The sequence below is a fragment of the Pinus tabuliformis genome, chromosome 6 (genome assembly GCF_031772625.1).
Source record: "Pinus tabuliformis cultivar Carrire ecotype Pingquan chromosome 6, CPIR1, whole genome shotgun sequence".
Lineage (NCBI taxonomy): Eukaryota > Viridiplantae > Streptophyta > Pinopsida > Pinales > Pinaceae > Pinus > Pinus tabuliformis.
Genome location: NC_142292.1, coordinates 1296904417 through 1296918719, shown reverse-complemented (window position 1 = coordinate 1296918719; position 14303 = coordinate 1296904417). Strand labels below are relative to the sequence as shown.

Genomic DNA, 14303 nt, shown 5'->3' with positions numbered 1-14303 from the left:
TCTAATCCGGTTATCTAGATTTTTGCATTTAATTCTCCATCATAAATTGGCAAATCAAACTTTACATCTAATTTAATCAAGGATGTTTTCTCTTTTTTCTTTTCAGGGCTAGAAGGAGGTGATGGTGGAGGAGATGATGGAGGAGTCTCTTCCCCTTCCCCTTTTCCCTGTGGGTGGGCATCTATAGAAGGTTCCTCTACTCCTTTACCTTGTTTGGGTGTCGAAGTGCTTTCACCTCGACCCTTCTTAAATTCTTGATACATCTCTTCCACCATGGCTCGCATGGCCATAAAATTGTCCATGAACTGAGATTCTAATACCAATGGGACTTCTTCGGCCATTCTCCTCTAAGAGTAGACTGTTCCAATCTCTAGATTAGCCTCAACATGCTCTCCTTCTCCTAGTTTGAGCTTTGACCTAGTTAGCATTCAAGAATCCAACACAAGCTTGTCTAACCTTAGCGAACCTAAAGCTCTGATACCACTTGATCTGAAAATGAGATCTTAGACTAATATTAAGGTATTTCAGACACATGTTCAGGATTTGCCTATATTACTTAGTGAAACGGATCGAAAAGATTGTGAATAATATAGACAATGAAGTAGTTAAAGAAACATAACAGACACACACACATAACATGGCAAATAGTAAAGGAGTTCACCCCAAACTCCTGGGCTATGTCTCCTGGTCCAGCCTTCAGTGGTGACCTCTCTATTATGTCTTCAAGAGTAGAGTTTTACAAAAATGAGCTCAATTTGAATCTCAACAAAACAAATACAAAACAACAGGAGTTTACTTGAGTTCCTCAAATCTCTCTGAGTACACAGCCTCTCTCTCTCACTCTCTACCTCTGTCTTCACTCTGTCTCAGCACTTCTTACCTCTGTCTCTGTCATTCTGTGGCTTTTAAGCCAATTGGCATTCTCTGTTCGTTTCCTTTTCTGGGATTTCTAGCTTTCTGCCTCTCTCCACTCAAATCCCCTCTGAGTGATAAGCAATTGTTATAAAATTATATATTACGAAGCAATGGAACACATAAAATATTGCAAAAATATAAACCCAGAAAACGCATCAAAACAAGAGAGACACAGATATACATGGTTCACCCAGTTTGGGCTACGTCCACCCCGAATAGCCAATCCTTCCTTTCTATTATCCAGCGAAATGAAGAGACACAACCTACAACAAATCCGCTGTAATATCCTTTGTTTTCTCTCACAATCTCACCTCTCTGTTTCTCGCTCACAGAATACACATCTATTACACAGCCTCAAATACAATGCCCTCATACAAAGAGAGGGGTTGACTTCTAGGACAAAAAACCCTAAAATAAACATAAGTTCTACTGTCAGATCATCCGCCTAATGAACGGCCCAGATTGATTAGAAATTACTATACTTTTACAAGGCAATTTTACATCTGTTTTTAGCTTCGGGGGCAGTGGCCCCCGGACCCCCCAGCCGGGGGGATCGGCCCCCCTGGACCCCCGCGGGGGGGACAAGTCCCCCCGCGTGGAGGGTTGTACAAACTTCCTAAGGTATACATCCGACTGAAACAAAGACCTCTGAACAATCATGCTCCACACACAACAATCTCCCACTTGTAGAATGATTGTAGCAACTCCACTGCTGCTTCATTTGCTGGACAATGACTCCTCTTTGGACCTGGTTGTTTCTCATCTTCATCGTCATCCTTGAAGACCAATTGAAACTGAGCATATTCTCAGTTTCTCCCTGGTTACAACTTTTGTTAACATATCTGCAAGATTCTGGCTAGTGTGTATCTTTTCCAGCTTCAACTCTCCATCTTCCAACACTAATCGTATGAAATGGTACTTGAGTTGTATGTGTTTAGTCCTAGAATTTGCTGAGTTCTTTGCAAGATGAATGGCACTTTGGCTATCACTATATAACGTGCCCATATCGTGCTCCTTACCCAATTCACCCATAAACCTTTGTAACCAAATCATTTCTTTACTAGCCTCTGTAGCAGCAACATACTCTGCTTCTGTTGTTGAAAGTGCAACAACACTTTGGATTTTTGAAACCCAACTAACAGTTATTCCACCAACTGTAAATACATATCCTGTAGTGCTCCTCCTGTTATCTCTATCACCTGCCATATCCACATCAACATATCCCTGTAGAGAAATGTTTGCACCACCAAAGCATAATGCTTGATTTGTGGTACCTTTCAAATATCTGAGAATCCATTTCACTGCCATCCAATGTTCCTTCCTGGATTGTTCATGTACCTGCTTACAACTCCCATTGCATGTGCAATATCAGGCCTTGTGCAGACCATTGCATACATTAAGCTTCCAACTCCTGATGCATATAGACTTTAGACATATAATCCATGTCTTCTTGGGTCTTTGGGCACATTTCCTTGCTAAGCTTGAAATGGCTAGCAAAAGGTGTACTAACTGGTTTTTCATTGTGCATATGAAATCTTTTCAACACCTTTTGTATGTGCTCATTCTGAGACAATGTTAATTTGCAATTTTTCTTGTCTCTAGTGATTCTCATACCAAGGATTTGTTTTGCAGCTCCCAAATCCTTCATTGCAAATGAATTTGCCAATTTCTTTTGAGCACATTTATTTCCTGCATGTTAGACCCTGCAACAAGCATGTCATCTACATACAATAACAATATAATATAGCTGCCATCATTTTTCCTTTTCAGATAAACACAATGATCAGAGTGACATCTAGTATAACCTTGTTCAGACATAAACTTGTCAAATTTTAGATACCACTTCCTTGGAGCCTGTTTTAAGCCATACAAGCTCTTCTTCAACCTGCACACTAGTTTCTCCTTCCCTTTCACTTCATATCCTTGTGGCTGCTGCATATATATCTCTTCCTCCAAATCCCCATGGAGAAAGTCGGTCTTTACATCTAACTGCTCAAGATGCAAATCTTCAACTGCCACTAGGCCTAAAATAGTTCTGATTAAAGTCATTTTAACAACAAGAGAAAATATTTCATCAAAATCAATTCCTTTCTTCTGTGCAAACCCCTTCACCACAAGTCTAGCTTTGTACCTCTATTTTCCTCCATCTTCTTCCTTCAGCCTGTCAACCCATTTATTCTGCAATGTAGTTTTACCTGCAGGCAACCTGACTAAGTCCCAAGTCTGTTTGTGCATTAAGGAGTCCATTTCTTCTTCCATAGCTACCTCCTGCTTCTTCCTACTTTCAACCTGCATTGCTTCTTCATAACATTCAGGTTCACCAGAATCAGTCAACAATAAATAATATAATGAAGAAAAGTATCGTTCAGGGGGTCTACTTATCTTGGTAGAACTTCTAACACCACTTTCAGGTGTTTGGGGTGTATGTTGCTGTTGTGGTGGTTGTTGTTGTTGTGGTTGTTGACTATTATTATTTTCAGGCACCTTTACTTTTTCAGTGATTTCATCAAGAACTGCGTATTCTTTGTTTTCTTTGTCATGTTTCTTTTCCTGCAACTGGTTCTTATACAAGACCTTTTCATTGAATATTACATCTCCGCTCCTAATGATTTTGTGATTTTCATAATCATATAAGCAATAACCAAAATCATTAACACCATATCTAATAAAGGTACATTTCTTTGACTTTGCCTCAAGCTTTGTTCTATTTTCTTTATCAATATGGACAAAGGCCTGACAACCAAAAGGATTTAAAAAGGATCAGTTTACCTTTTTACCTGTCCATGCTTCCTCTGGAACACCACCATCCAAGGAACTTGAAGGCCCTCTATTTATTAGATAAACAGCAGTATCTACAGCATCTGCCCAAAACTGTAGAGGCAATCTTGCATGCAATCTCATGCACCTTGCACGCTCCATGATTGTTCTGTTCATCCTTTCTGACACACCATTTTCTTGTGGTGTTCTTGGAACTGTCTTCTCTCTGTGAATTCCATTCTCTGAACAGTACCTATCAAACTCTTTGTTGCAATATTCACCTCCATTGTCTGATCTAAGACACTTCAATTTCTTTCCTATCTCAATCTCCACCAAAGCTTTCCATTTCTTGAAAGTGTCAAATACATTAGATTTATTCTTAATACAATAAATCCAAGTTTTTCTAGTTGCATCATCAATAAAAGTAACATAATAATGAGAGCCACCGAGAGATGATACCTGAGCAGGTCCCCATACATCTGTATGCACAAGCTCTAATTTTTCATTCTTCTTTTCTTTCCCAACTCTGAGAAATCTGACTCTCTTCTGTTTTCCATAAATTCAATTCTCACAGAAGTCCAAATCAACATTCTTCAAACCTAGCAACAAATTCCTTGAGTGAAGAATCTTCATCCCCTTTTCACTCATGTGTTCAAGCCTATGATGCCATAATGCTGCATCTTCTCCTTTGGAAGTTAAAGCATTAACAGAGTTAAAAATACCATTGCATAAATACAATGTACCAACCTTTTCGCCTTTTTCTATTACCAGGGCTACTTTGGTGACCTTCCAAGCTTTATCTGTGAAAGTTATCACACAACCTTCACCGCCTAACTGCCCTGTTGAAATCAGATTTTTCTTTAGATCTGGAACATGCCTTACCTCCTTTAGTAGCCATTGGTTTCCATTCTGCTGTTTTACAAGAACCTTACCCATTCCAACAATTTTACAGGGTTTATCATCACCCAAACGAACTTGTCCAAAATCTCCTTGAACATAGTCATGAAAGTATTTCTTATCAGGTGTGGCATGGAATGAGGCCCCTGAATCTACCACCCAGGAATCAGTGATATTTTCGAAAGAAAGAATCAAAGCATCTTGTAACACCTCACTTGTAACATTTGCTTCATGATTGTTTTCTTGTTGTGCATCTCCTTCCTTTCCCTTCCGAGATCTACAGTCTTTCTTTAGGCGTCCTTTCTTTTCGCATTTCCAGCACACTATCCCCAATCTGGACTTGGATCTGCCTTTCCTTGATTTATTGGGATATCCTGAGCTCTTTCCTCTTTCCATTTTTCTTCCCCTAGACTCTGCACTCAAAGCATTACCCAATGTCTCACTGGAGCTTTTCCTTCGCATTTCCTCGCTAAGGATAGCAACGACAACATCATCAAACTTTAAAGTACTAGATCCATAGACAAAGTTACTAATGGCCATTACTAAACCATTCCAAATTTCTGGTAATGAGCACAAGAATAACAGAGCTCTAACTTCATCTTCAAAGTTTACCCCTACAAAACTTAACTGACTTGTAACTGTATTAAAATCATTTAAATGATTTGCAATAAATCCACCTTTCGACATCTTCATATTAAATAATCGTTTCATAAGAAATACCTTGTTTGAGGCCGAGGGTTTTTCATATAGTTTCGACAATGCCTGAATCAAACCCTCTGTCATTGTTTCCTTCGAAATGTTGAAGGCAACTGACGCAGCGAGGCATAACCATATTGTTCCGAGTGCCTTTCTATCGAGAAGGTTCCATTGTTCATCTGTCATAGCCGTCGGCTTCTTTGTTTTTCTGCTCAATGGTAGTTACAGATCTTTCTGATACAGATAATCTTCCATCTTCATCTTCCATAGCGAGAAGTTTTGGCTGTTAAATTTCTCGACCCTAAATTTACCATCTTCCACCATTGCTCCCACTCGGATGAGGAACCCTTCTTTCCTGCGAGTTTATCAACCAAATAGACCTTCGTCTTTGATACCAGTTGTTATAAAATTATATATTATGGAGCAATGGAACACATAAAATATTGCAGAAATATAAACACAGAAAACGCATAAAACAAGAGAGACACAGATATACGTGGTTAACCCAGTTTGGGCTACGTCCACCCCAAACAGCCATTCCTTCCTTTCTATTATCCAGCAAAATGAAGAGACACAACCTACAGTAGATCCGTTTTAATATCCTATGTTTTCTCTCACAGTCTCACCTCTCTATTTCTCGCTCACAGAATACACATCTATTACACAGCCTCAAATACAATGCCCTCATACAAAGAGAGGGCTTCCCTTCTAGGGAAAAAAACCCTAAATTAAACATAAGTTCTACCGTCAGATCATCCACCTAATGAATGGCCTAGATTGACTAGAAATCACTATACTTTTACAAGGAAATTTTACATTTGTTTTTAGCTTCGGGGGCGCTGCCCACGAGCCCTCTCTGGGGGACTGCTGGCCCCCAGACCCCCAGCCAGGGGCGATCGGCCCCCCCGGACCCACACAGGGGGGACAAGTCCCCGCTGCACCCCCCCACGTGGAGGGGTGTACAAACTTCTTAGGGTATACATCCGGCTGAAACAGAGACCTCTGAACAATCATGCTCCACACACAACAGCAATCATTGCTAAATAGTTACAGGGATGGTGGCCACCTGCTTTGCAATGGAAGGGACCATCGGTGCCTTTGAAATCCTCAAAATAGTCATCCGTTGTTTACAAAACAGGGGAAAATCTACCAAACTGTCGTTTATTGGACCTGAAATATTTTCAATTCTTCCCTAGAACTCCATTGTGTCCGCCTTTATATCGCTATTGCATGTCCACCATTGATCTGAGTGATCTTGATCCAATGGTTGAGATTCATTTCGGGCGGCTTATGCATACAGATATTACTGGCCCGAAAATGTGGTTTTCTTGAGCCACATGTCAGCCAGTGGATGGGATCGGGCGGAGCCCGTCTAATACCACTTACCGCCTAATACCCGCTCGAAATCCCGCTCATTACCGAACTCAAATACATTAAACTACATGTATAAACCTTTTCAGGTCCATTTTATCGCTCCATTCGCATTTCCTTTGTTTTTCGTTTATTTAACAAAAATGTAAAATACATAGAAAAAACCCTTTTACCAGACTTGAAATATTATTAAATTTCATCCATAATCCCATCGGGTCTGCCTTTATCGCAAGTCGCATATGTATCGGACCCTCATAATGATGCAATCCGATATTGCGATATCGCAATAGCATATCGCTAATCCTTTGGGATGCGGTAAGTCCATATATATATATATATATATATATATATATATATATATATATATATATATATATATATATATATCTATATATATATATATATATATATATATATATATATATATTAATTCGTGATGCGATAGCGCTGTTGAATTTGGATCGTTGATCTACGTGCTTGATCAACATCCTCATTTAATTGTTGATCGCTATCGCACTTACCATAAAGCCGCCTCTGATAGACTCTACTTGCCATCACCGATTGCGATATGCTGATCGGATTTGGACCGTTGATCAACCAGATCCGACAGCTCCTGTGCATCGTTGCTCAAGCCCCCGATAACTCTGATTTTGGCAATTTTGCATGTTTTTTCCTTTGCCATAGTGTTTTCCACCATTGGCTAATGCTTTCCCTTTGCGATAGTTTTTAAGTATATGAAGACTTACAGGGTTTTAGGATCTATTTTGGATCACTTAACCACTGAGAAAAGTATTTAAATGTATAAAAGTGACCCTAAAGTTCATGGTTTTTCATGCTCATCATATGAATTTGTACAACACACATATTTTTATTATTTTTATAAATAAATATACAAAATACATCGACTACGTCGATGATCATTTCCATGGGCGGTTGTATGGTGCAATCATTATTTTATTTACAACAATCCACATATATATATCTTGTGGCGCCGTAAAAGTGGAGTACTATATCCTATATCCTACATTTCTCGTCGCATACAGAGAAGGACAATATCAAGATTCAATACACACTATGTAGTAACAAATTGCACATATAGAGAATCTAGTTGGCACGAAGCCAAAGAACATGTCCTGGGGGTAGGAGGTAGCATATGGGTGTAGTACCAGGCTTGAAATTGAGCAGCTTGAAGACAAAGTATTCAGCATTCCACACACTCGTGTCACTGTGACACACTGTTACTCCCTCTCCAATGCTGCCATCATCTCCCTTGAGAGACACCCGTGCAGTGGTGGTGTGCTGAGCTTGATGGCAATAGTACACAGCGTATGGATATGGCTGGCCGTTGAAAAATCACTGACTCTAACCCGAATTTGCTTTGGAAATGGATGCCAGTGATAGTATATCGCTGAGAGTTGAAGTTGTAGGGTACATTTGTCTCCAACACACTCACACGAGTGGTCCCCAGAGTAGATGTGGCATGATCAATCATGGATTCCAACGATGTGGCGCAATATCTGATATCCCCGCCATTTGCAAGACTCTCACACACTTGTAAAGTTTGTTTCACAGATAGAGTTGTGTGGGATCCTTGGGATATGTTCAACATGTCCAACACTACTGAGAGTTTATCAGAGGAGAATGGAATAGCTTCAGCCAAACGACAAAGAAGGAAGAATATTTTGTTGTCGGGGCTTGATCTCTTGAGTTGTTTTCTGTGGAGCATCAACTTTGTTCCACTGTGTAACTCCTCCTCCAAGAAAAACACAGACCATGAAAGGTTGGATATCATGTCATCCTTGTCTGCTATGGCTTCGTAATAATTTGCATACTTTTGCACCGCATCAACATCTGGCCCTCCTTTGTGGCCAAGTTTAGGTGTAAGGGGAGGATCTCCCTCTCTTATCGCATCCAGCAATTCCGACATGTTGTGGGATGAGAAAGTGAAAATGAGTTGCTGCAGTGCATCGGGAATGGGCGTCGTTGGCAACTTGTGATGCCAGTAACTCAGTATTGGAGGCTTAGCCTGCACTTCTTTACTGGCCACTACAACATACTAACATCTGCATGCCACAATATCAGTTATACATGAAGGCATATGAACAATCAAATATAACACACGGTGCTTACATATCGAAAACTTACCAGCAGAACAATAAAGAGGGCAGTAGAAAACCACATGTTGCATGCAGGCCTAGAATTTGATTTCTTATAGGATGTATTTCATATTTAAGACATATTTGACAGATGCTGTAAATTTTTACCTATCAAATTTTACGTGCTTCATAAATCAAAAACCGTCATTTGACATTTAATTTAGGATTTGTCCCATCAAAATTTATAGTACCTGTCTTTAAGTTAGAAACACCAAAGTATTAAGCCCAGGTTCATAACGCAAATGCATACAATACCTCTGGCTCACATGGGATGGAGCCTAGCACACTTCCATATATTTGAATCGTATAAAAAATTATCTGGCTATAGTCCTTTCGTAGATTTGAACTTTATGAAGGGAGATATCACCCTAGGCAACTAAGAACAACTACATTGTAACCTAGGTGTTACATTCAAGGAATCGACCAACCAGTCTATGTCAAGAATGTGAATTCAGCCATCAAACTATAAGCTAGTACGTGATTGAAAAATACTAAAAATATAGATGCATTTTTTGGTGTGTATAACACTGAGAAGGGGTGGTGGGCTTGTTTTTGTTCCTTAGGCTTCCCTCAATCATTCCACACTGTCCCTCTTGTTTGATTCTACCATCTTCCAACATCGATGAAGAAGTGTGATCGAGAAATAAAAGCAGCTGTGGAACAACTAGTGAGAAGGGTAGTTGTAGTGTTTAATTCGAAAACATCTTTTTTTAGGCTTATCAGAAGTCACACCAAATCAAAAATAATGGTAGGGCTCCCTGCTGCAAAAAAGTTCGGCTCAAGAAGGGCCCTGGACCCCCAAAGAAAATCAAAATCTCGTTACTTACATACTGTAGCACAACCATGGAAGATGGAGGGCTCTGCGGCAAAAAGTTGGGCGTTGAGATAAGAAAGAGCTGGAGATTACATTGGGCTAACTGTCTAATACCAAATATCAAGGAGAAAAATCCAGCATGCAGGAAGAGAAGACTATTATTCAACTTCATGCTCTACTAGGAAATAGGTGGTCTGCCCTTGCTACTCACCTTCCCAAACAAACAAACAACAAAATAGCAATGAAAAGGGGTAAGCAAAATGTGGACCTTAAACTCATTCAAAAGAGTAGTCACTGTCATGCTATTTTCTTGAAAAGCAAGAATAGTTATTGATTTGAGGCTCTTGCGTTCTATACTATGTGTGGTGTTGTCTTGTAGAGTCATTGCATACAAATTGGAATCGATGTTTCGAACCATTCTAGTGGTTCATGAACCATGAAAAATGGTTTGAAATGTCGATTCAAAAAATTTATATGCGATAACAACACCACAACCAAAAATAAGTCACTGAAAATAAATATTGGAGCTTTCTACTGAACTTTCCCTCATCATTTACTTCAAAATCGATAAGATTTACTTGTTCCCAAGTCCCAAGTAAGTTTCCTTCTTCAACTAGTTTCAATCTCATTGGGTTGTTGTTTTTTTATTTCTTTCTTAATATTTGTTTTATGTGAAATAAATGTTGTGAAATTATACAGTCTTGTCAAAATAAATTTCTCTGAGGTCCGTTCTTTTACAGGAATAATATATCATGTCAGGTTAAAAAAATGTCTTAAATATTAGAATAAAAAAATGTCTTAAATATTAGAAAAATAGCTTGTGATTTATTCCACAATGAAGCGCTCAATTACCATTTTGAAAAGCCCATGCTTATTTTGACTATTTGTGTTTTTTAGTGGCCTCGCTTATTTTGACTAAAAATAACTTGTGATTTATTGCATAATCAATCGCTAAATTACTATTTTGAAAAGCCCAGGTTTATTTTGACTATTTTTGTTTTTTTGAGTGCCCTGGCTAATTTTGACTAATTTTGTATTTTGATTTTTTTACTAAATGTTCTTAAATCAACTTCATTTTTACCGTAGTGAATAGTTATTAAGCTAAACTTCTCTTACAATAAAAATAATTATTGAAGATGTTACAAACTCATATTTATTTAACATACCTATTTAGATTGTCAACCACTTCTAATATAATTGTATTTGGAGGATTCAACTTGTACTAAATACATGAATAGAATAAGTGATGGTATTGTCTAGGGCAATGTTTAATAGGAAGGATTTCTTTGTGTAATTGGTTGGGTTGTATATTCCGTCTATGATGTGGACAATAATATGAATCTAATTTTTTAAGATGACGAAATCATAGGCTCATATTTAAGATATTATGAAAATGATTAGTTAACAATGCCGTCTATGATGTGGACAATAATATGAATCTAATTTTTTAAGATGACGAAATCATAGGCTCATATTTAAGATATTATGAAAATGATTAGTTAACAATGCTCAAATGCAGATGATGAGTTGATTCCCTTGTAGATAGATTGCAGAGTTTACATCATAGATTGCAGAGTTTGCTTAATCTTGACATTTTTTAGCATCATCGTTTTAGAAATAATGTGTTCCAAATATGTGTAATGGATATCAAATTAGTTGAAAGGATATACAAATATTTTAAAAAATATTTAGCTATCATTACTAGATTTATTATTCAAGTAGTTCAAGTAGTTCACAGTTGGTTGAAAGTGCACTTATAGGGATTAAAGTTATCTTGGTATAAATAAAGAATTCAGTAAATAAAATATGTAGTGAGTAAATAAAGATGTGTGTGCCCATCTGTAAATAAAATATTTGGTGAAAATAAGTTATTAAGAAATAGTTAAACATGTAATTATATGTTTAATAAATTTGACATATGTAGTAGATTATTGGATTTAAATAAATTATAAAAAGGGATAGTAGTTAAATTCTTGATATTTAAAAAAAATAACTCTATCTCATTTACTTGCAGTTGAGAATCCTCATCATCTTAACTATATGGCTTTCTTTAGTTTCTTTCACATGTCAAAATTTATGTACATAGTCAAAATATTAACTCCCAAAAGCTAAAAAACTTTATAAAATCTTAAAAATATGGTTGTATACTAGGTGGAAACACATACGCTGACTTAGGAAGAAACAAAGCACTCTAAGAGAGAGATCAAAGAAAGCGGAGACATGGTGAAACACATATGCTAAGAAGAAACAAGGCACTCTCATAGGGAGATTAAAGGAAGCTGATATGAAGAAATAGTTGTAAGAGAATTTCTAGATAAAGGAAAGTTGACACTCACAAATTTAAGTAGAACCTAAAATAAAAGACACCAAAAATACCAAAACATCATCAAATTTTCATTTGACAAGCAAAGAGGATTTGAAATTCCAAACATGATTGCATGTCATGCATCAATCACACTCATGAAAAAGAAAGCAAATCCTGCAAAACGCACCTCAAACATTTTCACATATCAAAAATACGAAGGAAGGAACTACCCATAATTCGAGAAGCAAATCAGTTAGCAAGTCGAATATGAAATAAATTAAGAACCCGGCACAGTTTTTGGCAAACTAAAGTCTCGACAATAAGACTATTGATTCCAATCTAACGCAATAAGGTAGCCAAATATATCATCTATCAAAGAGTTGAAATGGCTCAGCTGCACTAATTCCAATCAAACGCATAAAGCATGAATTAATTGAGGCCAGAGATACCTCCAAAATAGTATTATCGCCAATGACATTGATCGCGCTTGCGAGTGGCTACCACTAACAACGCTGAAACCTAAATAGAAGCCAATGTCCCGGCAGGCGCCCAAAAGCATTCTCGGTTATCTCGATGTGCATCGATGGATGAATACATGCAACGCCTCCCCGTCAAACGCCTCTCTATAACCTCTAAGCACGCGTATGCTTCGGCTTAAGCATTTTTCTATCATTTCCATAATTATAACACAAATAAATGTTATTATTCGATCTGGTTTTGTTTATTCAATATTATATGTTTAAACTATTAATTAGTTTAGATTTATTTTAATTCTTTTTATTATATTAAGTGTTTGAGAAACATGAAATTTCTTGAGATAAATTTTTTTAGAGTGGAAAAGAGACTAAATCTATTTTAGTAGATGTAAAATTAAGATGGATCTGGATTTATTAATAATTTAGTATTGTCCGAGCACTATTTCAAAATAGACAAGTTTATCTTCATAAATAAAACCAAATCTAATATCGCAAAGGTGGATATTTCTTTTAATTATGTTTATATGCATGTCTATTTAGATGCAGGTTTCTCAATTTGAGATCTATCTCAAAAATAATTAAATTGATTAATTAAAAACAATTAGAATTTTTGAGCATGTGGTATTAGTATGTCTTGGTATTGGCCCATGATAATGTAACAAGTTTTTTTATAGACTAAAAATATCATGATAAAGCAAGGGTCAATATCCATGGTTAAGAAAATCATTACATATTTTTTAAATGTGTATGTTTAGGTCTACACTTCATAATAATTATGATTAAATGGATATGGGTGTCTATTTTGGAATAGGATTTCCTAAATTTTGATTTATCAATAATTATCAATAATAATTAGTCGGATGGTAAGGGCTTAATCTCCATACAATATTCTAGAATATTTATAGTGGTATATACAATACGAGGATGACATTTATCTCCAAATTAGTTATGTCATTTTCATCCTTTTAATTAAATTAATGAAAAATGATCTCTTGTCATATGAAGTGATTATTATTTTTTGGTCATGTGGTATTAATAAGCCATGGCATTACAACAAAGCCTTTTTAAAAAATAATAATATTTATGGTTAAGAATCGTGTTTAATGTGTTTTTAAATATGCAATCTCCATGGTTAGAAATCATGTTATATATATATATATATTCTTTTTTGTAACTAACAATAATAATAATAATTTAAAATAAATATTTAATTTAGTTAGTTTTTACGAAACATTTAATTTTAACAAATGGATATGTACTATAAAGTCCCTATTTTCATATTTATTAAAGATTGATGCCCATTCACATTTACTGGGAATTTAATTTATATGGTTATGCTAGTTTAAATTATAACATAATTTAGTTCATTTTTATGTCAATATGCGTCTCTATTTTTTAGATAGTGCTTCCATAATTTTAATTTAATTATTAATAATTATTAGGCAACAATATAAATTTTACCTCCATAAATATTCTGGAATATTATTAGTGATATACACACATGAAAGACTCAAATTTGTTTCTAAAAGAGTTATGCACTTTTGCCTTTTTAATTAAATTTATCAATTAAAATAAATATCATATTAAATGAATTATGATTTTTATATGGCTACATTAGTAATAACATTAATACAAACAAATATATTTACGCCCATAGATGTATCTATTTTGGAATAAGGTTTCCATAATTTTAGTTTTATTATCAACAGACATATGATAGAGATTTAACTTCCATGGAATATTATAGAATATCATTTTCATTTAGTTGATCAATTAAAAAAATATCATATGAACAAGTGTCATTTGAAGTGAGTTGTGGTTTTTTGGGCATGTGGTATTAATAAGGCAAGTTATTGGCCCATGGTATTGTAACAAAACCTATTTAAATATTAATGATCTCTATGGTAAACATGGAC

At 36.1% G+C, this 14303-nt stretch overlaps 1 pseudogene; it reads right to left on the bottom strand.

Moving 5' to 3' along the window:
- Positions 1–7740: 7740 nt before the first annotated feature.
- LOC149263373 (BURP domain-containing protein 6-like) lies at positions 7741–8818 on the bottom strand (annotated as a pseudogene).
- Positions 8819–14303: the final 5485 nt, after the last annotated feature.